We start from the raw sequence: 27,872 nt of genomic DNA, 5'->3' as shown, positions 1-27,872 counted from the left end.
CCCAGAGTTAAAATGAATAACACATTGTGATTAGTGTGACAACACTCATTCTGCCGTGGCATGATTGTCTCCATCACTATCTATCTCCTTGCCTAGTCTTGGAACAGAATCATGTATTATCTGTCTTTCTGCATTTCTCCCCTCCTTGCCATCTCGAATGATGCCTAGCTTGTTGCCTCAAGTACTATTTGATAAACATCTGTTGAAAGCAGACGAATTTACACTCTCTTCATTTTCTTTCTTTTCTGGCTTGTTAATAATACAATCTGTAGAGAACTCCAAAGTATTACTGCATGGATCTTTATTGTGTCCATCAATGGCACCTTTAGTCTACTTGCCAACCTTTCATCCGAGGCTGTCTGATGTAGTTCTAGTATGGAATGGCTCAGCAAATATTCTGTGTTACTAGATAGATAATGCAATGCAAGGAACAAGGGACTTGCCTGGAGTTGCACAGTGGCAAATGAAAGGAACCTTTTGCATGTATTTAGCTCTCAATTCACCTCTCCTCTCTTGTTCCTTAGGTCAACAGCCATTTATCTAATCATCTGTACAGAGAATAACATCAATAGAGATAACATGATGAAATTAACTCTGTAAGAACCCTTGATCAGATACTGTTCCAAAACTGAGGTTGGACCGCTAACCACATTACGAAGGATTCAGGAAAGTGACCCTCCAAGTGCATACTCCACAGATGATGAGGCTGCAGCATGTCTTTGTAAAGGAGGCAATATTCTTCCTACTGGATACGTGTGGTTTTCCCACTAAGAATGTTAGCCAAAAAATTGCCCCACCACCTGCTAATTAACTACAAGGTAGCTAACTCACTATGACATTGTGTAAATTCAGTCTGCACATTTACATCTGAACTGTTAAACAGTCTCACTGACCACCGTGAAAACAATCACACCATCCTCCAATCTATCCTCCAGACCGCCTCAGCATTGGCTTTGGCAAAGAAGCAAGCAAGTGACAAAGTGCACATAACTGATTGTGAGAGTGACTTTAATAATGGTAGAAAATGAAGAATCCCAGGGTTGAAAGGAAATTACAAGGAGGCCTAATTTGATTTCTTCTCATCTCAAACTATAGGAACCTACTCAATTACTTTTTAAAAAAAATGGGGACTATCCAATGCAAGGAAACACTCTATTCCCTGAGGTGTAGATTTTATCAAAATTCACTGCTGCTGTCTTTTCACTGTAATAAATGAAATGCAGTGCCTGAAAGAGCTTATTTTAAAATATTTATTTATTTATTAAAGAAGTAAAGACAGAGAAAGCAAGAGAGGGAAAATCTTGCATCTTCTAGCTCATTCCCTCAGCAGCCTGCCACAGCAACCAGGGTTAGGCCAGGTGGAAATTAGGTGTCAGGAGCAAGGAACTCACTCAGGGTTTCCCAAGTGGGTGACAGTAACCCTAGTATTTGGGCTGTCATCCACTGTCTTCTAGATGCATTAGCAGGAAGCTGGATTTGAAGTAGAGATTAACTGGGAGTCCAATATGGGATGCATGCATCCCAAGAGGCATCTTAGTAGTTACACCAAACACCCAGCACTAAAATGGTGTACTTCTCAGATGTCCTTGAGAAGCCAACCTCATGGTGTAGCATGGTAAGCCTCTGCCTGTGGCACTGGCATCATATAATGATGACAATTCAAGTCCTACCTGTTGCCCTTCCAATTCAAGTCCTTGTTAATGGCCTGGGAAAGCAGCAGAGAATGGCCCAAATGCTGTATCCATGTGGGAGACCAGGAAGAAATTCCAGACTTCAGGCTTCAATGCAACTCAACTTAGGCCACTGCAGCTGCAGCTCTTTGGAGGAGCAAACTAGCAGATGCTCCTCTCTCTCTCTCTTTCTGTCTGTCTGTCTGTCTCACTCTTTCTTCTCTCCCTGCCTCTCTGCTCTGTAATTCTGCTTTTCTAATAAAAAATAATTTTAATTCTTCTTTATAAAAAGATGTCTTTGAGTGCCTTATAGCCTGTGCTGTATTCCTCACTTTGAAAGACTCATACTGCAGAACACAACCTCTCAGGGAAGAAACTTTTGAGTTTGGCTCAGAAGCTGCAGGCTCCCTTCTCCCTAGTCATCAATCCCTGCTCTACTTCTGAGTAAAAACTGTATTCTCTTCTCTCCGCTCCCATTTCCTTCCCTCCCCTCCCTGTCTCTTTTCCTTTGGTGTCTCAAGTGCTGTGACAACAGGCCTGATGCCATAGTGAAGTTCTCTGTTTGCTTCAGTGCTATACAAATGTAGACTCTAACCAAACCACATTCCATAGTATCCTTGAGAGAGCTCTCCAAGGATATGCTAGGTTTTAACAAGTATACAGATCTGTCTGCAGAGAAAGGCTGAGGTGACATTAAATATCAAATGTAAACAGGCTTCAGAGTCAGGCTAAAAGAACTCAATTACGTGACCCCGGAGAAGAAAAACATGTCTCAAGTATAGCTGGAGGAAGTACTGCCTTATATAGAGTCTGAGAAAGTTATTAACATTATTAATCTGTAAGTATTTATGGACATGTTGCATTTTCTAATGATAGTGAAAATCAGTCTTCCAGGAAACCCACAGAAAATGGATCACTACTACTATTTCTCTGATTAGAGACGTAAATATCCACTTTGATTATATATCTGGAATTATTGAAGTAGGTGACCTGAACCTTCCAGCTGTCATCATGTTTGCCTACAGAATATTGCATTTGTTCTTCCTGGCAAACTACTGAACTCTGTCGTTCCTTAGCCAAAAATCTGCAGTGGAGGAGCTCACCACGTGGTGATGAAATGAAGGAATAATACATAACTCTACAGAGCTGCATGTACTCCATTCCTTGACACAAGCCACTGCCAAGAATGCTGCCCTGTTGCAATGTTTCTCTGTCCTGTGGTATAAAATGAGCTTTTAGCTTTTTAGTTACCTGTTATTCCACATAAAACACACCAGCACTTCATCTGATGAAAACAAAACCTATGTAAAATATCCTGTTTGGAAGACACCATTTTGTTTTTAAATCCAGCGCTTATTGGCTGCAGTGAGAGCTGGGATTGGTGTGCCCACCTCTAAGCCTGTTACTCTGTTACCTAGGTACTGATAGCCAGGATACCTCCCCTGCAGATGGTATAAAGCAAAGAGCCTGGGGTTTATCCTCCAACCACGCTCTTGCACTTTAATAAATGTGACATCAAGTGCCATCTGCAGAACTCAGGAAGCTTAAAAAGCCATATGAAATTTTCCAGGGGTCATTATTCAGGCTGTATGCGTCTCTGCTTTTAATATGCCTCCAGAGACTGAGGACCCAGCTAGTGTTTGAAGGCTTGGTTAAAATTTTGTGTAGTAGGGAAGGGTTGTGAGAATATATTGTCCATGATCACACAGCTAGTAAATATAAAACTGGAACTTCAATCCATGCTTAGTTTAGCTCTTAAACCTTCTCTCTGAATCTGCATGTTACATTGCCTCTTTGAGAGATGAAAGTTTGGTTATATCTCCTTTGTATACCTTTTTCTTTTTTTTTAAAGATTTTTTTTTAAAGATTTATTTTTATTATGTTTTATTGGAAAGGCGGATATACACAGAGGAGAGACAGAGAGGAAGATCTTCCGTCCGATGATTCACTCCCCAAGTGAGTGCAATGGCCGATGCCATGCCGGTCAGAAGCCAGGAGCCTCTTCCGGGTCTCCCACGCGGGTGCAGGGTCCCAAAGCTTTGCGCCGTCCTTGACTGCTTTCCCAGGCCACAGGCAGGGAGCTGGAAGGGAAGGGGGGCTGCTGGGATTAGAACCGGCGCCCATATGGGATCCCGGGTGTGCAAGGTGAGGACCTTAACCACTTGTGCCACTGCGCCGGGCCCAGATTTATTTTTTATTTTTATTGGAAAGGCAGATATACAGAGAGGAGAGACAGAGAGGAAGATCTTCCGTCCAATGACGCACTCCCCAGGTGGCCGCAACGGGTGGAGCTGAGCCAATCCGAAACCAGGAGCCTCTTCTGGGTCTCCCATGCAGGTGCAGGGCCCCAAAGCTTTGGGCAGTCCTCGACTGCCTTCCCGGGCCACAGGCAGGGAGCTGGATGGGAAGTGGAGCTGCCAGGATTAGAACCGGCGCCCATATGGGATCCTGGGCGAGTTCAAGGCGAGGACTTTAGCCACTGCGCCATCGTGCCGGGCCCTGTATACCTTTTTCTAAAATCAGAGAAATTTATGAATTTTCTTATTAACTATGTAAATGTTTCTTCTTTTCTGAATTCAAGTAAACTTCAATGAGAGCTTGATCATAGCATGTCAGAGGAATATCAGGTAACAATGTTTCGCTTGCTTGCCTAATCTAGCAAGAGTGGTATCGGCTGTAATTCACATAACTGCAATGACAGCAGCTACTGTCAGAAGCACCTGACTGAGAATTTCAAGTCTCTCTCCCAAACTTAGGTAGAGGAAGCAAACAAGATGGATCTAGAATGGTTCAAGCCTGTTACTTGTTTTCCTTTCCAACTGAAGACTTGCCAGTTAGCCATTTCTTCTTATCTCCTCATTTTAATGGGCACAGGTCTGGCTTTCCAAGCAAGAAGAGAGATTCTGTTCCTATTCTGTTTGGATACTTCTGCCATCATTGATGGAGCTAACAGATTCTCACACTCAAAAGGATCTTGGTGTCTATACCAGATAACCCTAATGTCTCCATATGTAAAATGTCAAGATGCACAGCCAAGCACACTAGAAATCTCCAGCATTAAGCATAGCTGAGGAAAACGTACATAAAATGGCGGACCCAACAGATTCTAATTTTTATCTCTTGTGACTTTCATTTTAAATCTCTTACCTGGATAGCATGATCTTATGGCAACCATCCCAGAATGTAACAAAACTGCACTGTACCCATGCATAGATCTGAGTGGATTGAATATGTACTTGGATTATACCACTCCCATTCAAGCATATTAAAAAGAAAGCAAATAATAATCCACAGTACTTACACTACTATGTTTCTTTGTTTTCACCAATGTCTACGTGAATTATCTCTTCTAATCCTCATAATGCTTAAGTGAGATAAGTGTTGTTGCCAGTGTATTACAGATGAGAAAAGGATTATTGGGTTTAAGTAGGTATTTAAGAATATACTCTTAGGTTTGAACTTGGGTTTTTGACCTCATTACAGCAATCTCTTGAATTCACAAGCAATTGTTTACGTACTGAACTTTGCAACCGGGGCTACTTAAAATGTTCTCCAATCAGATAATATTTTAAAATAGAATTATTTTCCATGAATATAACCACTCAATAATCTACCTGATTACTATGACGCTTTGTAATTTCAGATAAGCTTTTGTGGAACTCTCCAGGCCCATCAAATTGACTTCTGTGGTAAAATGCAATGCCACCAGACTACTCAGGTTCAGAGAATCTGTGTTTGCTGGGCTCCTGACTACAGAATCATCTCTGTTGTCTTCTGTCCCTTGTGTATAGTGAGTTTATGTAAAAAGTCTTTAGCTTTCCTTAGAGTGTTGCCTTCCCAGTTTTCTTTGCCTTCATAATGTTCTTCCTGGCCCCATTTAACTTTTATATTTATACAATGCCCAATTTTCCATTTGCCTGGGGTATTGTAGTAATTACCTCAATGGTCTCTGAGCCTTTAATTTCTATCCTTTTAACTATAACTTTTGCTCACTCTCCTCTCCACCACCATAGGCGATGCCAATGAAACATTCTAAATTCTTGACTTTTTATTGCAGCCTTCTGACATTCTTGCTCTAATAGCATTTTCCAATCTTATTGCTTTTTATTCCACCTTGTGATATTAGTTGTAACCAAATTATCTCCTGCTGTTTACAGGCCACGTTTTATCATTTTCTTCTTTCTTGGCCTCTGGCTTTATGTGGAACTGCAATGACCCCTGTCCATCCCTTCACCTAGTAAATACAGCTCAGCTTCTGCCTCTTTCTCAAGATTTCTCTTTGGCTTTACGTATCTCCTTCATTTTTCCCAAAAAGCATCCACTAGTTTTTGCCTTGACTTACAGTTGCTTATAAATCTATGAGTCTGCATCACCATTCTGCAGCTTCCCCAAGGGAAAGACTATTTGTTATTCATAGTTGTGCTCTCTGCAAATCTTCACACGACACCTTGCTAATAATAGGTATTCAGTAAATGCTTGACAACTTAAATATACTCTAATAAAGTTAGTTTCTGGCTGTGTGACAAAGGTTATGAAATCATTAAAACTGACTGCTTAAAAAGTAAGAGCGAAAATTATTTTTAGAGTCTTCTGTCATACTGACAGAATTGTATGTTTGATCAGATGCTTTCTTTAATGTAATTCCCTCTGAAACACCAAATATCTTCTTGCAAAGAAACTCACCGTACTCAGCTCCTGTTCAGGATGTCACACTTTGTCTGTTTACTTGATAAGTATTTCAACAGTCTGGAGATGAAAGCAAAATAACTTGACCTGAATAACCTGACAAAAAATCCGTTCTAAGGTTTTGTTATGATCTTGTTGACTTGTAGAAACTGTGAGTTGTCTCTCACAGTAATAGGTTTTCTAAACAGGCACAGAGGTAAAATTCATGTTATAAAATTGATTACTGGGAGCTCTTATATTCACCCTTTGCCATCCTATAAATATTCTTTTTTTGCAACTGTGGTTATAAGAGTGTGTGTTTGAACCATTATATATATTGTTTTAATGCATAACAATAAATCCATATAGCTTACATATTAAATGTAACACAGCTTACACAGTATATGTATGTACATATTATATTTTACTTTACATAAATCAAAAGTGGAAAAATTCCAAAGAATTACAGAATTTGGAAGCCAGTAATAGCAGTAATAGCAGTTTTAGTGGATAATGATTGTGCAAACAACTTGTATAATCACCCTACCGTCTTTTGACAAACTGTACCAGGATGAGATCAGGAAGAAAGGTTGTGTAACGTGTTTGTGTTGTCACTCAACAAAGAACCAGTCTGGCCTTGAGTTTGAGGATGAACAAACACATGAGAGCAAGAAATGCACTCCAAGAAGAATGAAAATGTTCCAAGAAGCTGTGGAAAATTTGTAAGTTACTGAGTGACTGTCAATAACAGTGACAGGTGCATCTCTATGACAGGGCATTTCAAGTGCTACTACCATCTTAAACGAGTCCCATCACCATCCCAGCAGCCAAGTGTCTTCAATCTTAGACATCTGCCGGCTGGTTATAATCAGTTATTTCTTCCCCTGTAAGTCGGGCCTGGAGTGTTGTCCCCTTCTTCGTTGGTATTGTACAAAGTAAACCTTCATCCCCTTCCTTTGTTTGTGACTATGAATATGATGGTTATGACTACAGTTGTATCTCAGTAGTATTCCACTTTTTGTGTCATGGTCTTTGAATAGAATCCAATAACAGAATTTATCCTAACTCAGAACATTGCACACACCCCAACATTTTGCATGAAGTTTTAGAAGTTTGTAGACTGACAGAATCCAGTTCAGGGATTCTAAGTTTACAACCACTTAACTAGACAGCAAACTCTGAGGGCAGACTCAGAGCAAACAAGATGACAGGGAATAATAACAAGCAAGAGGCAATTGCCCTCACCAGGACTTGGTGAACCAAATCTGTCCTCAGTATCTTGGTGAACCAAGCTACCAAGCAAAATATCTCTCATATTTTGTTTGGTAAATGTTTGATTAACTTAGAATAATAAGGAGGTTGGGCAATTATTTTATAGAAAACTGACAGAATATCTACTCTATTCATTGCCAGAAAGTTTATTAGGGGCCTGCTCTGTGGTTTAACTGATTAAGCCACCACCTGAAGAGCCAGCATTCCATATAGTCTCAGATGCTCTACTTATGATCTAGCTCCCTGCTAGTGTGCCTGGGAAAGCAGCAGAGGATGGCCTACATGCTTGGGTTGCTCCCATCCAGTGGGAAACCTGAATGAAGCTCCTGACTCTTGACTTTGGACTGACCCAACTCCAGCCATTTTAGCAATTTGAGTAACGTCCCCAGAGGATAGAAGATCACCCTTTCTTTCTGTAACTCTACTTTTCAAATAAGTAAATAAATCCTTTTTAAAAATAGTCCTATTGCATCCAGCTTTTATGACAACCCACCTCTAACACTATTGAGTATAGAAAAAGAATAAGCATAAGGTTGGTTTTCATAGTAACGTGAGTTTGAAAGAAAGATAAGCTTCTGCAAACTAGTTTGAGAGTGCTGCTCTTCTCTATGGTGGGCAGAGCAACTCTGCTGCACACAGATCTCTGCAAAACACCAGGCTTTAGGAAAGAGCTCTCTGTTCATATGTGCTCCCAGTCTTGAGCTGAAACCAAACACCAGATGAAACAGGACTTCCAATTGGAGGCTGAATGTGGGAGCAGAACAACTGACAGGCATACAGAGACACCCAGTTGGAGTAAGGGCAGCAGAAACTAGATTTAGTGGACAGTTTGAAGACATAAGAAGTGACAGTTCGGCTTCCAGCAGCGAGGCAAACAAGATAACAGGCGATAATAGCAAGCAAGAGGCAACTGCTCTCACCAGGACTTGGTGAATGTCCACTGGTCTCTTACTCTCCATCTCAGAATTTATGGCTAGGGTTAGAAAGAAGCAGAAATGATCCCAAAGAAATGAGGCGTTTTGGCAACACTATTCAAGGGCTCATGCGCTCTCAAGAGCTTTGTAGTTCAAAGTCAAGAACGAGAATGCATCCAAACAGTGCTGGGGTCTCTAGCCAAGAGCATTGTTGGCAGCTCTCTGCATTTTTCACTTGATCCCTCTCTACATTATCTCCTTTTCTTTTTCAATTTTCAACTACATTTTGCTGTTTATACAGGTTCAGTGATATAGTGAACCAGAAATACTGCAGGGCATCTGCCAACTGTGTGATTGATTGTAAGTGACCTCACCTTCCTTAACCACATATGTAATCTGTAAAACAAGAGTTATTACACAGAGTAATTTCTACTTTGAAATTGCTAGTGGGTGCCTCATGCTTATTCTGTCCTGTGGTGCTCCCATTTCTCTTAGCCTGGTTTTTGTCTTTGATTTTGGTTAGGGGTGGTAGGGTTGGAGAGGACATATCTTAAGGCTAAAATACATGTGATGATGATTACATCAAAATAAGCATAAAAGCTGTAGAGGTTATATTTGTTGAAGATGGACTTCACAATATGCTCATTCTACAGGCTGTCATACAGAATGGTGTTGGCATTCCTTTCATTGACTGTTGAGGTCTGTGTCCTTTCTCCTTCAACTTGGAAGGACCTTGTGACTGCGTTTAGCAGAAGAACACAGAAAAAGTGATGTAGGACCAATTTCTGAGCCCTTAAGAAGCCTGCAGTTTTCAGCCCCTCTCTTTGACGTTACTGCCTCATGAAAGCCAGCCACCATCCTGGGAGAAAGGTAAGTCTCCACTAAGGAGGCTCTGTCTTCGGGCCTTCCACCTTGTGGAATTCCTAGTCATGAGCCAGAATTACCAACCAGTCCTGTAAGTGAAGATTTATACAGTCTCAAGGGAAACCAGAGTATTTCATGTTCGTTAGGAAAAATCCTGCAAAGAACTTGTGAGTGCAGCTATTTCTTGTTTTGTTTTGTTTTCAACATACTGGTTTAAGCAAAATCCACACCCTATTTGGGCACCAGTTTGTGTGTCAACTGCTCTACTCTAACTTCCTGCTAATGGCCTAGGGAAACAGAGGAAGATAGTCCAAGTACCTGAGGCCCTGCTCCCTGTGTGGAAGACCTGAACGAAGCACCTGCTTTGGCCTTGTCCAGCCCAGATATTTGCAGCCACCTGGGGAGCGAACATGTGCAGAGAAGATCTTTCTCTCTCTGTCTCTCCTCTCCCTGGCTCTGACTTTCAAATATGTAAGTGAAACTAAAAATAAAGGAAGAAAAGAAGGAAGAAAAAAAGAGGCTATCTACCTAATGATGTGTGGTAACATCTCATTATGATACTAACATTTCTATGATAGTTAGATATGTAGATATAGCTCTTAACTATTTGTATACACATTTTAAAAATCTATTCAGGACCAATGCTTATTTTTAAACTTCTATTTGTATAATTTTTATTAAGTAGTTGAGTCCTTTATGCTGAAACTGCTTCATTACAGTGGGTTTAATGTCTTGATAAACCTATCATAAATTGAAGCTACTGTTAAATAAAATGCATTCGATACTCCCAGTCATGCAAGAATATTGTAAGGTTTATTTCCCAGGGAAAGATGGAAGTAATACACTACTGAGTGTGTAGTACTTATTGAAAACTCAGAAGTGAGCTGTTATAAATCGAAGGCTTTCCTTGTTTCTTGAACATCAGCTCCTCACCTGATGTGTGATTGGCAAGCGTCCTCTCCCAGTCTGTGTGTTGCTCTTCATCTATGAATTGCTTTCTGGACAGATCAGAACCTTTCAGTTGGATGCAATCCCATTTGTCTATTTTTGCTTCTGAGGGCAGCGATTTTGAGGTTAATCCAAGGAAATCACTACCCAGATTGATATCATGGAATTTTCCTCTTTGATTACTTCTATAATAACACAGTTTCAGGATTTAAGCTGAAGTTTTTGAACTACTTTGAGGTGATTCTTATAAAAAGGGGGATAACAATCTATTTTCATTTTTTATGTGGACATCTGGTTTTCTCAATATCATTTATTTTAGACCCTGTTCTTTCCCTGTTGCGTGTTCTTGGCATCTTTAATCAAAAATCAATTGACTGTAGATGTATGAGTTTATTCTGGACTCTGTCTTATTCTGTTGGTAAATTTATCAGCCTTTATGGCTTGATAACATATTTTGAAATTCTATAGTGCAATGTGTTCAGCTTTGTTCTTTTTCTTCAATTGTTTGGCTCTTTGAGGCCTTCTGTGGCTCCATAATTTTAGGAATTTTTCTATGTCTAGCAGAGAATGGCACTGACATTTTAACAGGGATTGCTTGGAGTCTTCAGATTGATTTTAGTAATACGCACATGCTAACAATATTATTTCTTCCAATCTGTGAACATAGGATATATTCTCATTTATTTATGATATCTTTAATATCTCTCACAAATTTTAGATTTTTCACGAGTTTGGTGAAGTTTACTCCTAGGTTATTATTTTTTCTTTCAATTTCTCATGCTCCAAATGATACTTTCTCTTCATTTCTTCTTCAGATGCGTTATTATCAGTGTCCAGGGAAGTTCACTAATTTTCTACAAAAAGATTTAGTTCATTTATTTGAAAGGCAGAGCGACACACAGAGTTCCAGACCAGGAGCTTTCATGTTCTGTTTCACCACTCAAATGTCTGTAACAATCAAGACTGGCCAGACAAAAGCCAGGAGACTGGAGCTCTGGCTGGGTCTCCCTTTTGACGCAGGGGCCCATAAGCTTAGACTGTTGTCTGCTGCATTTCTCGGGTGCATTGGCAGGGAGCTGGATTGGAAACAGAGCACCTGGGACTGGAACATGTGCTCTGGTAAGGGATATTGGTAGCGTAGCCCCAGTACCACAGTGCTGATCCTATTCTGCTCATGTTTGTGTGAGGATTTTATCTTGTTTTGTTGTTAAAGATTTATTTATGTGTTTGAAAGACAGTTACAGAGAGAGAGAGAGAGAGACAAAGAGAGGTAGAGAGCTTCCATTCATTGGTTCACTTTCCAAATGGGTGAAATAGCTGAGGCTGGGTCAGTCTACGGCCAGGAGCCCTTCTTGGGCCTCCCACACAGGTGTCAGGAGCCCACGTACCTGCCCCTCTTTGGCTTCCTCCCCAGTTGCATTAGTAGAGATGGATTGGAAGTGGAGTAACCAGAACTCAAACCAGCACTCATATGGGATGCCAGTAGTATAGCTCATGTCTCAACCACTGGGCCATCTGTGTGGTGATTTTGTATACTGTAATTTTACTAAATTTAAGAGTTCTGATTTTTGATAGTCTTTAGGCTTTTCCATCTGTAAGATCATGCCTATTGCCATGTGTTCAGGCATATTCCTTCCAAAACTGACTTGTTGAAGACTATATTTTAGTCATGAAAAGATATGAATTTTGCTCTTTTTTCTGTATCTATTGAGATTTTAATACACTGTATCTTTTATTCTGTTAATATAGTGAATTATGCTTATTGATTTGCATGTTTTGAACCAATTTTGTGTCCCTTTTCCTTCTCACTCATGATAAATAATTATTTTAATATGCTACCCAATTTTAATATACTTTTAATATACTCTTCTAATATGATATTGAAAATTATTTACTGTTGGGCCCAGCATGGTAGCCTAGCAGCTAAAATCCTTGGCTTGCACGCTCCAGGATCCCATATTGGTGCTGGTTTGTGTCCCGGTGGCCCCACTTCCCATCCAGCTCCCTTCTTGTGACCTCGGAAAGCAGTCAAGGACAGCCCAAAGCCTTGGGACACTGCACCCACGTGAGTGACCTGAAGAAGTTCCAAGTTCCTGGCTTCGAATTGGCTCAGCACCAGCCATTGCGGCCACTTGGGGAGTGAATCAATGGACCGACAATCTTCCTCTGTCTCTCTTCTCTGTGTATCTGTCTTCCCAATAAAAATAAATCTTTAAAAAAGAAAATTATTTACTGTTAATGTATTGTCAATTTTAATATGCCTTTGAAAATTACTAGCTAGTATGTTGTTGATGAATTTTGCTGCTATGTGTATGTATACTACTGGTCTGTAATTCGATTTTCTTATAGTGTCTTTGGCTTTGTTATTATTTTGTAATGCTGGCATTACAAAATAAATTTAGAAATATTGCTCCTTAATTGTTTGCAAGAGTTTTTTAAAAGATTGATAATACATATTTTTTTAAGTTTGGTAATATTCAGCCATGAAATCATCTGGTCCTGGGATCTGGGACTTTTTTTTATATATATATATAAAGTATTTAAGCTAGGTATATGCTTGCAATAAAGGAATCTCAACTGAACTTGAACTGTGGTTATGCAGCAAGGTGGAGGAATCCACCATGGGGGGAGGGTTGTGGCAGGGGGAGGAATCCCAGTGCCTATGAAACTGTATCACATAATACAATGTTATTAACAATAAAAAAATAAAAAATAATAAAAAGCATTTAATTACTGATTGAACCACTTTGGTGGAGATTAGTCTTCTCGGTTTTCCAATTCTTTATGATTAAGTAGGTTATATATTTTTTAGGATTTTATTCCTTTTTTAGGTTGTCCAGTTTGTTGATGTGATTATCTGTAATAGTCTTCTGTAACCATTTCTGTTTTTGCGCTATCATTTGTAGCACCTCCTCTTTTATTTCTGATTTTATTCATTTGAGTTTTTGATCTCTTTCTCTTAGTTTTGCTAAGGGTTTGCCGGCTTGTTTAGCTTTCCAAACATCTGACTCTCATTTTCACTGATCTTTTCTATTGTTCTTGTAATCTCTACTTATTTCTCATCTGCTCTTTGTTATTCCCGTCCTTTGCTAACACTTATTCCCTGAAATATAGCACTAAGTTGTTTATTTGAGGTCTCTTCTGGTCTCTCTAAAATGGCTCTCATTAGTTTCCTAAGTTTTGATAAATTGTGCTTCTGTTTTCTTTTTATTTATTATTGCTCCAAATAATTATTTAGAATGTATTGATCAATTTTCTTGTTTGTTCATTTTCCCCCATGGTTCTTCCTGCTACTGATTTGTAGTTTTAGTCCATTGCAGCCAGAAAATACCATTGATGCAATTTCTATGCGGAGATACAGATTATTTCAATCACTATTATTTCTTTAACTGGAAGAATTCAAAGGATTAGATATTGTGTATTCTGATGAATCACTTAGGAAAAGTGTTGTATAGGTGTTAATTCATTCACAAGGAATTCTTTCAGAGAGGCATGGTTATTTTCCTTTTCTATTAAAATTTTACTGTGGTACAACACCTCACACAAGATCTACCCTCTTGAGAGATTTGTAGCTGTGTAATAAAGTGTTAGTGTAGGCGCAATGGTGTATGGCACATCTCTAAATTGTATTCATCGCATAACTGAAGTTCTTTCCTCGGTGACTAGCAGCTCCTCATTTCCCTTCCCTCGGGCCCTGGCGACCATCATTCAATTGCTTCTGCGACTTGGACTGTTTGGAGTATAATGTGTATTTGTCCATCTGAGTGAAATAATGCAGAACTTGTCCTTCAGTACCTGTCTCATTTCATCTGACATGACATCCTCAAGGTTCAACCCTGTTATCACAAATTGCAGGATTTCCTTCTTTTTAAAGATACATTAATATGCTTTCATAATATCTATATTTTTGACACAAATATCTAGTCATCTGAGGATGGACATTCAGGTTGCTTCTAAACCATTGCTAATATCGGTAGTGCTGCAATGAGTATGGGAGCTGCGAAATCTCTTCCCCGTGCTTATTTCAATTCTTTTGAATGAATATTCATAAGTGAGGAATAGATCAAATGGTGGGTTTGTTTTCATAATCTGTGTAGCCACCTCATTGTTTTCTGTAGCACCTTTTTTCCAACTAGCAATAGTATGCAGGTTTCTAATTTCTCTACATCCTTCGCAACACTTGAGTTTTAAAATGGGTACACATGTAATAGCCATCCCTGTATGTGTGAGGTGTTGTTTCATTGTGGTTTTGATCTACATTTCAATCATGGTTAATGGTGTTGGTGTAACTGTTGACCACTTCTAAGTCATGTTTAGATAAATGTCTATTTAAACTCTTAGTTCATTTTTTAAAAAGATTTAGGGCTTTTTTTGTTTGTTTGTTTTTTGTTTTTTTACTTTTATTGGAATGGCAGATATACAGAGAGGAGGAGAGACAAAGAGGAATATCTTCCATCCGATGGTTCACTCCCCAAGCGGCCATTACAGTCAGAGCTGAGCCGGTCTGAAGCCAAGAGCCTGAAGTCACTTCAGTCTCCCACGCAAGTGCAGGGTCCCAAGGCTTTGGGTCGTCCTTGACTGCTTTCCCAAGCCACAGCAGGGAGGTGGATGGAAAGTGGGGCCACTTGGACTAGAACCTGCTCCCATATGGGATTCCGGCATGTTCAAGGTGAAGACTTTAGCTGCTATGGTATTGCGTTGGGTCCTCGTAGTTCATTATTAAATTGGATTTTTGCTGTTTGCTTGTAGAGCAATTGGATTTTTGCTGTTTGCTTGGATGTTTGCTGTTTACTTGTAGAGATTCCTTGCATCCTTCATCAAATATGATATTTGCAAGCATTTTCTTTCATTTTGTGTGTTCCTTTTTTATTCCACTGATTGTTTTATGATGTAGAATCTTCTTAGTTTGATACAATTCAGCTTGTCTAATTATGCTTTTTTGGTTTGAACCTTTGATATTCTGTTATGAAATGAGTGTAAGCATCATGTCATGAATCTCTTCCCCTGTATTGCCTCCTCAAGTGATCCAGTTTTAGGTTTGAAGTTATTAACTCCTTTTGGGTTGATTTTGGGGTATGGTGTAAGCACTGAATTTCATTCTTTTGCCTATGGCTATACAGTTTGCCAAAAATATCGTCTCTTAAGAGACAATCATTTTTCCCAAAGTGCATTTCTTTCTAGGCTGTCTATTCTGTTTCACTGGTCTGTATGTCATGAAGCGTCATATTGTTTTTTTTTTTATTTTTTATTTATTTATTTTTTTAAAGATTTATTTTTATTATTTTTTATTGGAAAGGCGGATATACATAGAGGAGAGACAGAGAGGAAGATCTTCCGTCCGATGATTCACTCCCCAAGTGAGCGCAACAGGCCGATACTATGCCGGTCCGAAGCCAGGAGCCTCTTCCGGGTCTCCCACGCGGGTGCAGGTTCCCAAAGCTTTGGGCCGTCCTCGACTGCCTTCCCAGGCTACAGGCAGGGAGCTGGAAGGGAAGCGGGGCTGCCGGGATTAGAACCGGCGCCCATATGGGATCCCGGGCATGCAAGGCGAGGACCTTTAACCACTTGCGCCACCGCGCCGGGCCCGAAGCGTCATATTGTTTTAATTACTGTAGCTTTATACTACAGTTTGAACTCACAAAGCATGGAGTCTCTAGCTTTGTTCTTTGCAAGACTGCTTTGGCTGTTGACAGTCTGCTGTCACCGCAATGGAATTTTGAATGCCATCAGAACTTTCATAGGCATTGTATTTGTTTGTAGGTCACTTTAGAAAGAAAGAACACATTTTCCTAAGATTTATTTATTTTTATTGGAAAGGCAGATATGCAGAGAGGAGGAGAGACAGAAAGGAAGATCTTCTGTCCATCCATTCACTCCCCAAATGGGCGTAATGGCCAAAACTGAGCTGATCTGAAGCCAGGAGATTGGAGCTTCTTCCAAATCTCCTATGCAGGTGCAGGGTCCCAAGACTTTAGGACATCTTCGACTGCTTTCCCAGATCACAAGAAGGGAGCTAGATGGGAAGTGGGGCTGCCGGACACCAGCTGCCTCCCTAGATGGGATCCTGTCACTTGCAAGGTAGGACTTAAGTTGCAGGGCTACCATGCCGGGCCCAGGAAAAGCATTTAACAACGTAAAATCTTCCAACCTGTTAACATGACGATCATTCCTTTTGTTTGAGTCTTCCTAGTTTCTTTCATTAATATTTTGTAGTTTTCACTGCATACTTTTTAAAAAATTACTTAGTTAAATCTATTTGTTAGTCTATTTTTTGATTAAATTATAAATGGGATTATTTCCCAAATTTTCTCTTCATATAGTTAAGTTCTAGTGAGTAGAGACGTAGCTGATTTTATATATTTTATATCCTACAACTTCACTGTGTAATTTTCCTAATTTTAACTTGTTTTCAGTGTGATCTTCAGGATTTCTTCCAAAACTAACATTATACTATTTGTTCTTTGTTTTTTTTTTCCTTAAAGATTTAATTTATTTTTATTGGAAAGATGGATATACATAGAGGAGAGACAGAGAGGAAGATCTTCCGTCCGATGATTCACTCCCCAAGTGAGCGCAACGGGTCGATACTATGCCGATCCGAAGCCAGGAGCCTCTTCCAGGTCTCCCACACGGGTGCAGGGTCCCAAAGCTTTGGGCCGTCCTCGACTGCTTTCCCGGGCCACAGGCAGGGAGCTGGAAGGGAAGCAGGGCCGCCAGGATTAGAACCGGCGCCCATATGGGATCCCCGGTGTGCAAGGTGAGGACCTTAACCACTTGCGCCACCGCACCGGGCCCACATTATACTATTTGTAAACTCAGAGAATTTTACCTCTTTCTTTTTGGTTTGGATGGCTTTTATTTTGTTATTCTGATTGCTATAGTTTTGGGACTCAATATTACATTTAGCAAAAGTAGCAAGAGGGAACATGCTTGCCTTGCTCGTGATACTAGTAACATTAGTGAAAATGCTTTTACTTTATTTGAAATTTAACATGGTGGCAGCTAAATACGTTATATGGATTTGTTATGTTGAGATAATTTCCCGCTATTCCTAATTTGTTCATATTTTTTTTCTAAAATAATGAATGGGAGCTGAATTTGATCAAAATGAGCTTTCTGCATCTACTGAAGTGATCATGTAATTTTAATCCTTTTTTTCTGTCAATATGTGTCAGTAATTCATTTTTGTATGTTGGATTGTTTATCAAATCCCTGAAAGACATGTTTATTTTTATTTAAAATGTAGATTACAGAGAAAAGGAGAAAGAAAGGGAGAGAATCTTCCATCAGCTGGTTCACTCGCCAAGCAGCTGTGCCTGTTGGAACTAAGCTGGTGCAAAACCAGGAGCCAGCAGCTGCTTTTGGGTTTCCCAAAGCCTGCAGGGGCACAAGAGCCTGAGCTGTCCTTTGCTGTCTTCCCAGTCTGTAAGCAAGGAACTGCATTAGAACTGGAGCAGCGTGGACATGAATTGATGTTCATATAAGACACCAGTAATGTTTTGCAGTGTTAACCAGTTAAACCACTGCACTGGGTCCCTAGCTTATGATGTTTGATCCGTCTTAAATGTTACTAAATTCAGCTGAGGCTTTTTACACCTATGAGAGTATTTCAGAAAGTTCAACAAAAAATGCCTTTATAATAATTTTGTCACAAAAATTTTTGAAGGCGCTGCATTGTTTTTTTTTCCATAAAACACATTTTTTATGAATTTTTTTGAAAACTTGTCTATGCTAATCAGTGATATGGGCTTCTACTTTTCTTCAGTGTCTTTGTCTGGTTATCCCTCCCCAAATCTTAGAAGTTTTTCACTACTAAAAAACAAACAAACAAACAAAAATATTCTCTTGTTCTTTCTCTCTTCCATCTCAGGGATTTCCATAATGTATATTTGATCTTACTGTAGTCAACTGTTGGACCCTTTTATTGTAATGCTGGAAGCCTGGTTGACAGCGTGGCAATGTTGAGAAGTGGTGGAGCCTTTAAGAGGTGGGTCTTCAAAGGAGAAAATTGAATCACTGGGTGCAAAATCATCATAAAAACTGGATGCATTCAGTCCAGCAAGGCCAAGTCCTCGCCTTACATGTACCTGGATCCCATATGGGCACTGGTTCTAATCCCGGCAGCCCTGATTCCTATCCAGCTCCCTGCTTATGACCTGGGAAAGCAGTCAAGGACTGCCCAAAACCTTGGGACCCTGGACCAGCGTGGGAGACCCTGAAGAAGTTCCTGGCTCCTGGCTTTGGATTGGCTCAGCTCCAGTCATTGTGACCACCTGGTGAGTGAATCAATAGATGGAAGATCTTCCTTTCTGTCTCTCTTGCTCTCTGTGTATCTGCCTTTTCAATATAAATAAATAAATCATTTTTAAAATGGATACACTCCTTGGGCCCGGCACAATAGTGTAGCGGCTAAAGTCCTCACTTTGCACGTGCTGGGATCCCAAATGGACACCTGCTTGTGGCCTGGGAAAACAGTAGAGGACAGCCCAAAGCTTTGGAATCCTGCACCCATGTGGGAGACCCAGAAGAAGCTCCTGGCTCCTGGCTTTGGATCAGCTCAGCAGCTGCCGTTGCGGCCACTTGGGGAGTGAACCATTAGACAGAAGATCTTCCTCTCTGTCTTTCCTCCTCTCTGTATATCTGCCTTTTCAATAAAAATAAATAAATCTTTAAAGAAATTTTTTTTAAAAATGGATATACTCCTTGAGGGCTCTGGTTATTTTGCTTGTAGGTAGTCATGCAAAGAACAAGTTAGATCCCTGTATCACCATGTGATCTCTTCCATGAATGCTTCCACAGCATATGCCATCTTCAGTGAGGCCTTCAAGAAGGATGAAAAATATAGGGTTACCTGATCTTGGACTTGGAGCTTCTATGACTGTGAGCTAAATAATTCTCGCTTTATATACTACACACTCTTGAGTATTTTGATATATCAAAAGTAAATGGACTAATACAGTGGAGTTTTATATTATTCCTTTGTTTTGGGTCATGTTTTCCTATTTCTCCTTTTCTCTTTGGAATTTATACATAAGAGAGCGATGCCACCTTTTACAGTCTCCCAGTATCACAAATGTCTTCAGATGAAAACTTTCACTACTCCATCTGACCAGAACTTCCGTGGGGCTCCAAGCACTCGTGTCGGTCTAAACTGTTATCTTTGTTCTTGGCAGTACCTCGAATATGCCAGATCCCAGGAGCCCCCTGTGAGAGGTGAGACAGAAGGAATTTCCTTAGATTCCTGTAAAAGTTGGACTCCTGGATACACAGTTCAACTCTTTCCTTTCAGAGAAGTTCGAAGCTGGAGTTCTTACCTTCTTGCTCTCTGTTGAGCTGTGAAGAGGAGCTGTGGTAAGTTCCCACATACTTGTTGAAATTTCCACTTTGTTTACATTTGCATAGAAGGATCTAGTATGTGCTCATCCTTAATAACATCATCAAATGGGTAAGAAAAACAAACTTGCTGAATAGTGCAAGGAAAACATGGGATGTTAAACGTGTGGCCCAATCGCTCTGCTCGTGGGGAAATCTAGGATCTGGGAGTTCTATTGTCATCATGTGAGACTGTACTGGGGTAGAAATGGGCCATTCTCCATTTTCCGTAACAACTTAAGGGTGGCTGATTTTGTACTTGCTGGGAGCAAGCGCCTCTAAACTAGATTCTGTATTCAGAATTTATCCCTGCGTTGCTGTTGAATCAGTGTGTCGAGGGAAGAAAAGAGAATCCAGGACTTTGTATTGTGCCATGTTACCAACATCACCCTTTCTTTTGTTATACATGAAGAAAGGAGATCCAGGGAGATTATATGAAATATTTATATGTGTGCAACTAGCTTGGGGAAGATTTGGATTTGAATGTAGGCTTGTAAAATTTTCAAAGACTGCATTTATCTTACTCAAATATCATGCCTCTCAACTAGGTCATGAAGAAATTAAGGACTAGAAAGAAAGGGAAATAGTAGAGTGGAATAAATATCTTTTTTCTTATTGTAAACACACTATGCTTGCTATAATAAACACTTGGCATTATTATAAGCTCCCTGAGCAATGAAATTATACTTCGCATTTTATTCCCCACCCCTTAGCACAATATCTGATATGCTACAGAGATTTAATAAGAGCTAGTTCAATTTGTAAATATGACTACTTTAGGATTGCCATATTCTACAATATAATCCAGGTCCTCAAATGTTAATTTATTCAGCAAGTATTTACTTAGCATTTTTTTAGATGCCAGGTACTAGTTTGTCTTTCAAGTTTGCAGTTTACGTAATGCAGCTCCATTCCAGAAAGAGCAGGTCCAGATTCAGACAGGCCAAAGCTGATTGCAGATTCATGTCTCTTATTCTCAGGGTAGTGGACAAGCAAAAGAGATTTGGCCTACAGCCTCACTGTAATGGGCATGCAGACACAGGTGTTCCAGCTCTGAAATCACACCCAGTCACTCCCCGAGAAAGTTTTGTATGTTTAGTGACAGAAGTGGCAGAGAGCCAGAAAGCTACATGACAGAAATGTATCAGCTTTGGGGCAAACGGGCCTGACTAACTTTGTTTTCCCAGCACTCCATCTTCTCAGGGTCCTTTGCCCTCCAATCTACAGAACAGTTATCTTCCAGAAGGGTCCCTGTATAAGGAGTATGGAACATTGCATCCAAATTTTGCAACAACATAAGCTACAGCAACAAAATGTGAATGAACATGCAACAAAAGCCAACCCAAACAGTCTTACTCAGAGGACCCTAGCCGTGGCCATTTTATCATACTGCTCTTATACTAAGGTCTATGCATGGGATCAAATCTTACTCCAAATAACAGACTGGAAGAATTTCATCTGTTCAATCCAATCCAGCTCTTGTTAGTGGCTGTGGTCACTTTCTAAGGTAGTTCAGTTGTAGAGATGGGAGGTAATGTTGTACATTCAGCAAGACAATTGACTTGTTACTGTTGCCGAGGTCCAGGCCTAGCACACCAAGGTGTTCATAGTCACCAAGCTGAGGACAACAAGACAAAGAACTAAATAACACTTACAGTGGTAAATTTTAACAAGTGGGTAGGGTTCAGGCTAGAGGTTTATGTTAGGACAACACTCCTACACGTCATTTGAGATTAACTATTTCTGCCAAAGTGTATGAGTGGAGAACTGAATGTGCTACCACGTTGCGGAGGGGGAGTGAGGGGCTCTAGCTGCTCTGAGGAATCCTTTGTTGCTGAGTCTTAATCTTTTGGGTGACTGCTGGGGGGTCTTGAATATCGCTGCAGGTTCAGCATCACCCCCATCATTAGAGGACTTGACCACCTCGACTACAGTTATTGGGTATATCTTGGAAGGTGTCCAGGGCACAAATGGCATCTCCCCTTACCTTCTAATTTTCTCTCTCCTCCACTATGTCACATGCTTGGGTTTCCTTCAATAATTTAGCATTTGTTTCTGCCCACAAAGCAGTTAGAAAGACCTACTCTGGGGCCAGTTCTGTGGTGTAGTAGGCTGAGCCTCTGTTTGGGGCTCCAACATTCCATGTGGGTGCCAGATCAATTCCTGGCAGTTCCATTTCTGATCCAGCTCCCTGCTGCTGGGCTGGAAAAGTAGCAGAGAATGGCCCAAGGCCCTGGGACCCCGGACCTGAGCGGGAGACTGGGAAAACACCCCCAGATTCTGGTATTGGTTTGGTTAAGCTCTGACTGTTGCAGCAGTTTATGGAGTAAACCAGAGAATGGGAAATTCCGCCCCCCCCTCTCTGTTCTCTCTGTAAATCTGCCTTTTAAATTAAAGTCAAATTAATCAGAAGGAAGGAAGGAAGGAAGAAAAGAAGGAAGAAAAAGAAGAAAAGGAAGAAAGAAAGGGAAGGAAGACAGAAAGAAAAGGAAGAGAAGGAAAATAAAGACCCACACCATGGCTCCAGTCACTGTCTAAATGACTTTTTGCTGTGGTGTCTCTAGTGCATACACACACTTCTCTACACTAGTGGGTGAGCCGTCCACTTCTACTCAGACACACAAGGCCCTGGCCACAGAGTGGTACATACTCATGGCTAGCCATCACTGGATCTGTCCACCTGCTGGAATGAAACCTGATTCATACTGGCCTGAGACAAATGCCGCCAGCTACACCAAGTGTAACACAGAAGCTCAGCTCCAGGAAGATTAAGCCTTGATCTGGACAGTGGGCCAAAGAGCAACTGTGGAGTGGACTGCAGATTCATGCTTCCCTTATTCTTGTGGTGACCAGCAAGCATACCACAGGGGATTCCATATCTAAAGATTCATACTCAGCTATGCCCTCAGCATCTTATATATGCTTATAGACAGTAGTGGTATGCAGCCAAGGAGTTGGACAACAGAAGCACGTCAGCCAGAAAAACAAAGTTCCTTCTCCTATGAAGCTTAAATTCTTTGTTGGCAAACACAAAGAGTGAATGTGCACCTGGGTAGTATATACACAGATATATACATATGTGAATATGGATATGGGGATGCATTGATTGATGGACATTAATTTGAAGATGGAATGCCTATGTCAAATCTGGAAGGAAAAATGCCCTAAACATGGTATGTAAAGTATAAAAGGTATGTCTGAGGAACAGTCGACTTTTACAATTGGGTGAGAATGCTATGAGAAGGGTAGCAGAGCCCAGATCACACAAGGGAAGCCAGTGGTTGATTTCAAGCAGGGGGTGGTGTGATCTCATTTCCAGCTTTTCTTTCTTTTTTCTTGAATAACGACATATTCTGTGGAGAATAGAGAAAAGACTTATTTGGAAGCCATTACAGAAACAGAGGCAAGAAGACAACATTGGTTTCAATTAGGATGGTGGTGACAAAAGAAGTGGACATGGATTAGATATCTGGGGGAGGCAAAATGAACTGGTTGTGAGGACGCAGAAGTATATCACAAACAAGTGAATCTTGCACTACAACGTCACAAAGAAGCAAATGCAATCATGGAAGTCTTCTATTTCTTGAGGAGATGATAGTTTCCCTTGATGAGGCAAAGAAGACGGTAGAAATAGGGAGCAAGTTGAAGGGGACAAAGAGAAACATGAGGTAGTACCAAGCATCAGAGTACCAAGCATAGAGTACCAAGTCATTAGAGACTAGATCAGTACATAATGATAACATCTGCCATTGATCTAACATGCGATAACTCAGATTGCTACTTATACTACCTTCACTTTATTAATTTAATTGAGGCCAAGAGAGATGAAAGATTGTGCCCAATATCATTTGACTGAGAACAGAAGGCAGCAGAGTTGTCACTCAGATTATCCAAATAATCTTTTTTTCTGTTTAAAGCAAAGTGCCTCCCAGCATGAGTTGGCTTATCCCCTAGGTCTTCACCCTGTGTCCCAGATTTTACTGGATTTACTGCTCCCTGCTGTTCATTCAATGACCCCCTGCAGTTAAGAAAATGTTATTCAGGAAGCAGCTCTATTCAATTAAATTTAACAAAAGCTATTGAACAGAATCATGGATTCTGTGGAAGGCTTTTGTGGGGGAATATCTACAAATGGAGACAGATCTTACCCTCAAAGAACTGTGTAAGTATAAGACCTTTTATTGCTGAGCAGAGAAGTGACATACAATCATGTGTCTTAACGAAGGGGACATATTCTGTAGCACATTATAGAACAAACTTCCACAAATCTGATGGTACAGGTCAATCACTCAACACAACCTTTCAATGCAATCAACTTACACAGGGCTTGGATATTTGGTGCAGCAGTTAAGTTGCCACCTGGGACACCTGCCTCAAACGCAGAGCGCCTGGGTTAGAGTCCAGGCTTTATTCCCAATTCCATCTCCCTGCAAAGGTACACTGTGAGAGGGAGCAGATAATGGCTCAAATAATTGTGTCCTTACCACCCATGGACTGAATTCCCAGTTCCAAACTTTGGCTTGGTTCACAGCCAGCTGTTACAGGATTCTGGATTATAAAAGCAAATGGGAAATCTCTGTCTTACTCTCTGTGTCCCTGCTTTTCTCTCTGTGACTCTCTGGCTTTCCAAATAAAATTAACTGGGGAAGCATGCAAATCTTCCACCCTATGGTACCAGTTTCTATCCTGATTGTTCCATTTCTGATCCAGTTCTCTCCTCGTGTCCTGGAAAGGCAACCAAGGATGGCCCACATCCTTGGGATCATGCACTTGTAAAAGGCACCCAGAAAAGGTTGCTGGCTTCCTGCTTCAGATCAGCTAAGCTCTGGCCATTAGAGACATTTGGAGAGTAAACCAGCAGATGAAAGACCTTAAAATAATAAAATAAAATGGTAACTTTTAAATGTAGTGAAAATAAGATATGTGACACTGCTGCCATTGTAATACAGCATATGACTTTACATGGCACTATTTTTAAAAGCAAAAGAAGTATGCTCAAAGTGACAATAAAATGTAAAACATAATACTTACAAGTATAATACATGCATAAACTATGCTATATAAAGTATGCATACTCTATATAGTACATATACATAATTATGCTGTATGTAGAGTTTATATTAATAAATGTGTAAATTATGCTGTATACAATATTGATAGTAATAAATGCATAAAGGTATAGCATAATAAATACATAAACAAGCAACATAGTCATTATTATTGTTACCGAGTATGTAAATTGTGCATAGGTCTGTGTGTTATCTTTTTCTGTCGCAGCCCAGTTGCTGTTTGCAGCACAGTAGCCACAACCCTGCAATGCATTGCGCTGCAACGTTCCAATGGCTATGGCGCCTCTAGATGACAGGAAGTTTTCAGTTTCATTATAATCTTATGGGTATTCTATCATGTAAACAGTATCACATTGCAAAGCACATGTTGTTCACAGGTTCTCTAAGCCGTTGCCTAGGGGAAGAATTGAGCAGAAAAGCAGCTGAAAGCCTGTACAAGTTCTCATCTTTTGGTTGTTCAAGTCCTGGAATGTCTCTGGGTCAGAGGGAGGAAAAGGATGAAGGGAAGAATCAGGGTGGTGAATAGCCAGGAGGTAGGCAAGGGTTTGCCTGAAAGCCACATGCTCTTTCTGCCTCCAGAAGTAAGTGAGGAGCTCTGGGAGCTAAAACTCTGTCCAGTCTGGTCCACATCTTCCACCCACTGTTTTCTCAATGGAAGTGCCAGTAGGCTTGGACCTCTGAAGTGGTCCCTGTAACCATTACCTCTGAAAACATAGACAGACGAGTTTCTAAAAAGAGATTGTATATTTGTCCAGCACTTATTGTCTTTTTAACACTTTATATTCAATCCCCTCACCCTCTAATCCCACCAAGTCGTCCTCACAAAAAAGAAGTGAGCAGGTAATACCAAAATCCCATTTTCCTAAAGAGGGAAAGTGTAGCTCACTAACTGGCAGCAGCTCTTCATGGCGTGCAAGTAGGCAATAGGGAAGAGAGGCCAAGTCCATGGCCTGGCACTCCCTGGGAACTGACCACCCATACTTCCTTCTTGAGAATTTCTGCTTTCATCCCCCATTGTCTCACACACTCATGTCTTGACAATGTTCCTTTGGTCCCAGCTGACAAGATGTAGAGATGGCTCGCCATCTACTGAGAGTGATCAGTAAGGGGTAAAGGTCAAAAGATGTAATACATGGAGAGTGATGATATTTCTCAGAGAGCTGGAGCAGCCTTAATGGGCTGTGTGTGTAAGTTAGCATGGAAACACACCCCAGTGGGAGAGAGTAGGATGGGACAGAGGGGAACTGACAAACAGTGGATTCAGCCTCTAAGAACTTAAGAGATAAAGAGCTCCTGGCTTTTCCAAACTGCTGGACTGTGGCTCTCTGCATATTTGAAATGATCCTGATCTTTTGAGCTACGTGGTTTGAACCCTATGCCATAATTAGGTCTAACTTGTGTTCCCATGAAGTTGGGATACTGAACACTAAATCCCACCTGCAAAGGGTATTGACTGAACAATGAGATGCCAGTATAGATGAAGCCCTACCAGAAGAGGAGCAAAAAATATATTCAAGAAGTAAAATTACAGCACTCAATTGAGACAAGGAGGGGAGGGAAGGGGGAGAACAAGTAGGGGGGTGTGTAGGGCTCCCCTGCTGGACGACAACTCCCACTGACAATCATGAGTTGGGATGGGGTAGACCAGGTTGGCAGTGCTACAACACATGTTAGCCTCATGTGGGCTGGATCAGGGGAAATTCAGGCTGAGTTGACAGTTCCTACTGGCGCATGCATAAGCCAGAGTGAGTGTGGGTAGATTGGGCTTTGCTGCAGCATCAGCTGGCACATGCTGGCACATGGGGGTAAATTCTGTCAAGCCAAACTGCAGAACACCTGGAGAGTGCAAGATCTGGGAGTGGGAGTGAGCTAGGGAAACAGTGGGCACCTCCCTCCTGGGTTGCCACTCTGATGGGTGAGCCCAAGAACCGTGACTGGGGCAGGCAAGGCTAGACAGAGAGTGGCACCTGCTGGAACATGTGTGGGCTGGATAGCACGGCTGCTTGGGTTGCAACATGGGGAAAATTTGCTGAGGGGTGGGATTTGGGGGGGGGGGTGAATCCCAGTGTATATGAACTTTTACCATAAAATACAAAAATTCAAAATGAAAATTTAACAAAAAAAGTAATATGTTTCAATGCTGATTAACATGTATGAGAGCTGAATGGGATGTGGGACAGACTGGACCAGTCTGCTGTACTTACTGGTAAGCATGGGAATCAGGGCAGCGGGCAGGCCTGATAAGGTTATTGTGGGTCACTCCAACTACCCTGCAGCTCCCATCCCACTGGTTAGTGTGAAGGTCAGACGTGTGGTGGGCAGGATCAAGCTGAGCTACAGCACCCATTGGTTGTGTAGAAGACATGGCTGGAGGCAGAACTGACCCAGCAATTGCAACCACCAACATATGCATAAACTGATTGGGATGATGGACTGTGTTGGACCCTGTATTGACAAGCACACACAAAAATCAAGTCTGGGACCACCTCAGATGAACTTTCTATGTGGATCCCCCCAACTGATTTGCTGGACTCAAAACCCCAACCATGGAGAGAAATGCAGGCTCCATGGTCTGACCATGGAGTGCATGTGTCAGAGCTGGGCCTAGTGGCTTAGATGGAGTAGTGGACAGCATATCCAGGTGAACATAGGGGATATGGCAGTATTTTGGAGCTTGCAGAGGACACCTGGAACCATAACAGAGGACAGAGGACAGCAAAAAATTGATCAACTCTCCCAACAATGTGTTGGCAGTGAATAACTGGGCAAACGGAGACACTAAGGTGAGTTAAGTCAACCAGTGGATTCTAGAGAGATTTCTTCGTGCTTGGAGTGGCGAGACCGGCAGTAATTCAGAACTGTTGAACTATCAAAACCTCTTAAGCAGGATCCTCAGAGCATGTCCCACATCAGCGAGCCAGGATGGCATTGAGTGGCTGCCCTCCATCCCAGGGTACAGAGGTGATTGGGAGGTTGGATGTGGCTTCTCCTCTTATTTTTCCCCCTTCCCCCAGATACAGGAAGGAACAAAAGGGAATGTGGAAAATATGGTCTCACCCACTCTTCTGTAGCCCTAAACCCTTTGCACCTTAAACAAC

The sequence above is a fragment of the Ochotona curzoniae genome, unplaced genomic scaffold, assembly GCF_017591425.1.
Source record: "Ochotona curzoniae isolate NIBS_2020 unplaced genomic scaffold, NIBS_Ocur_1.0 scaffold_2683, whole genome shotgun sequence".
Taxonomy (NCBI): Eukaryota; Metazoa; Chordata; class Mammalia; order Lagomorpha; family Ochotonidae; genus Ochotona; species Ochotona curzoniae.
Note: the sequence above shows the minus strand (reverse complement) of the source record.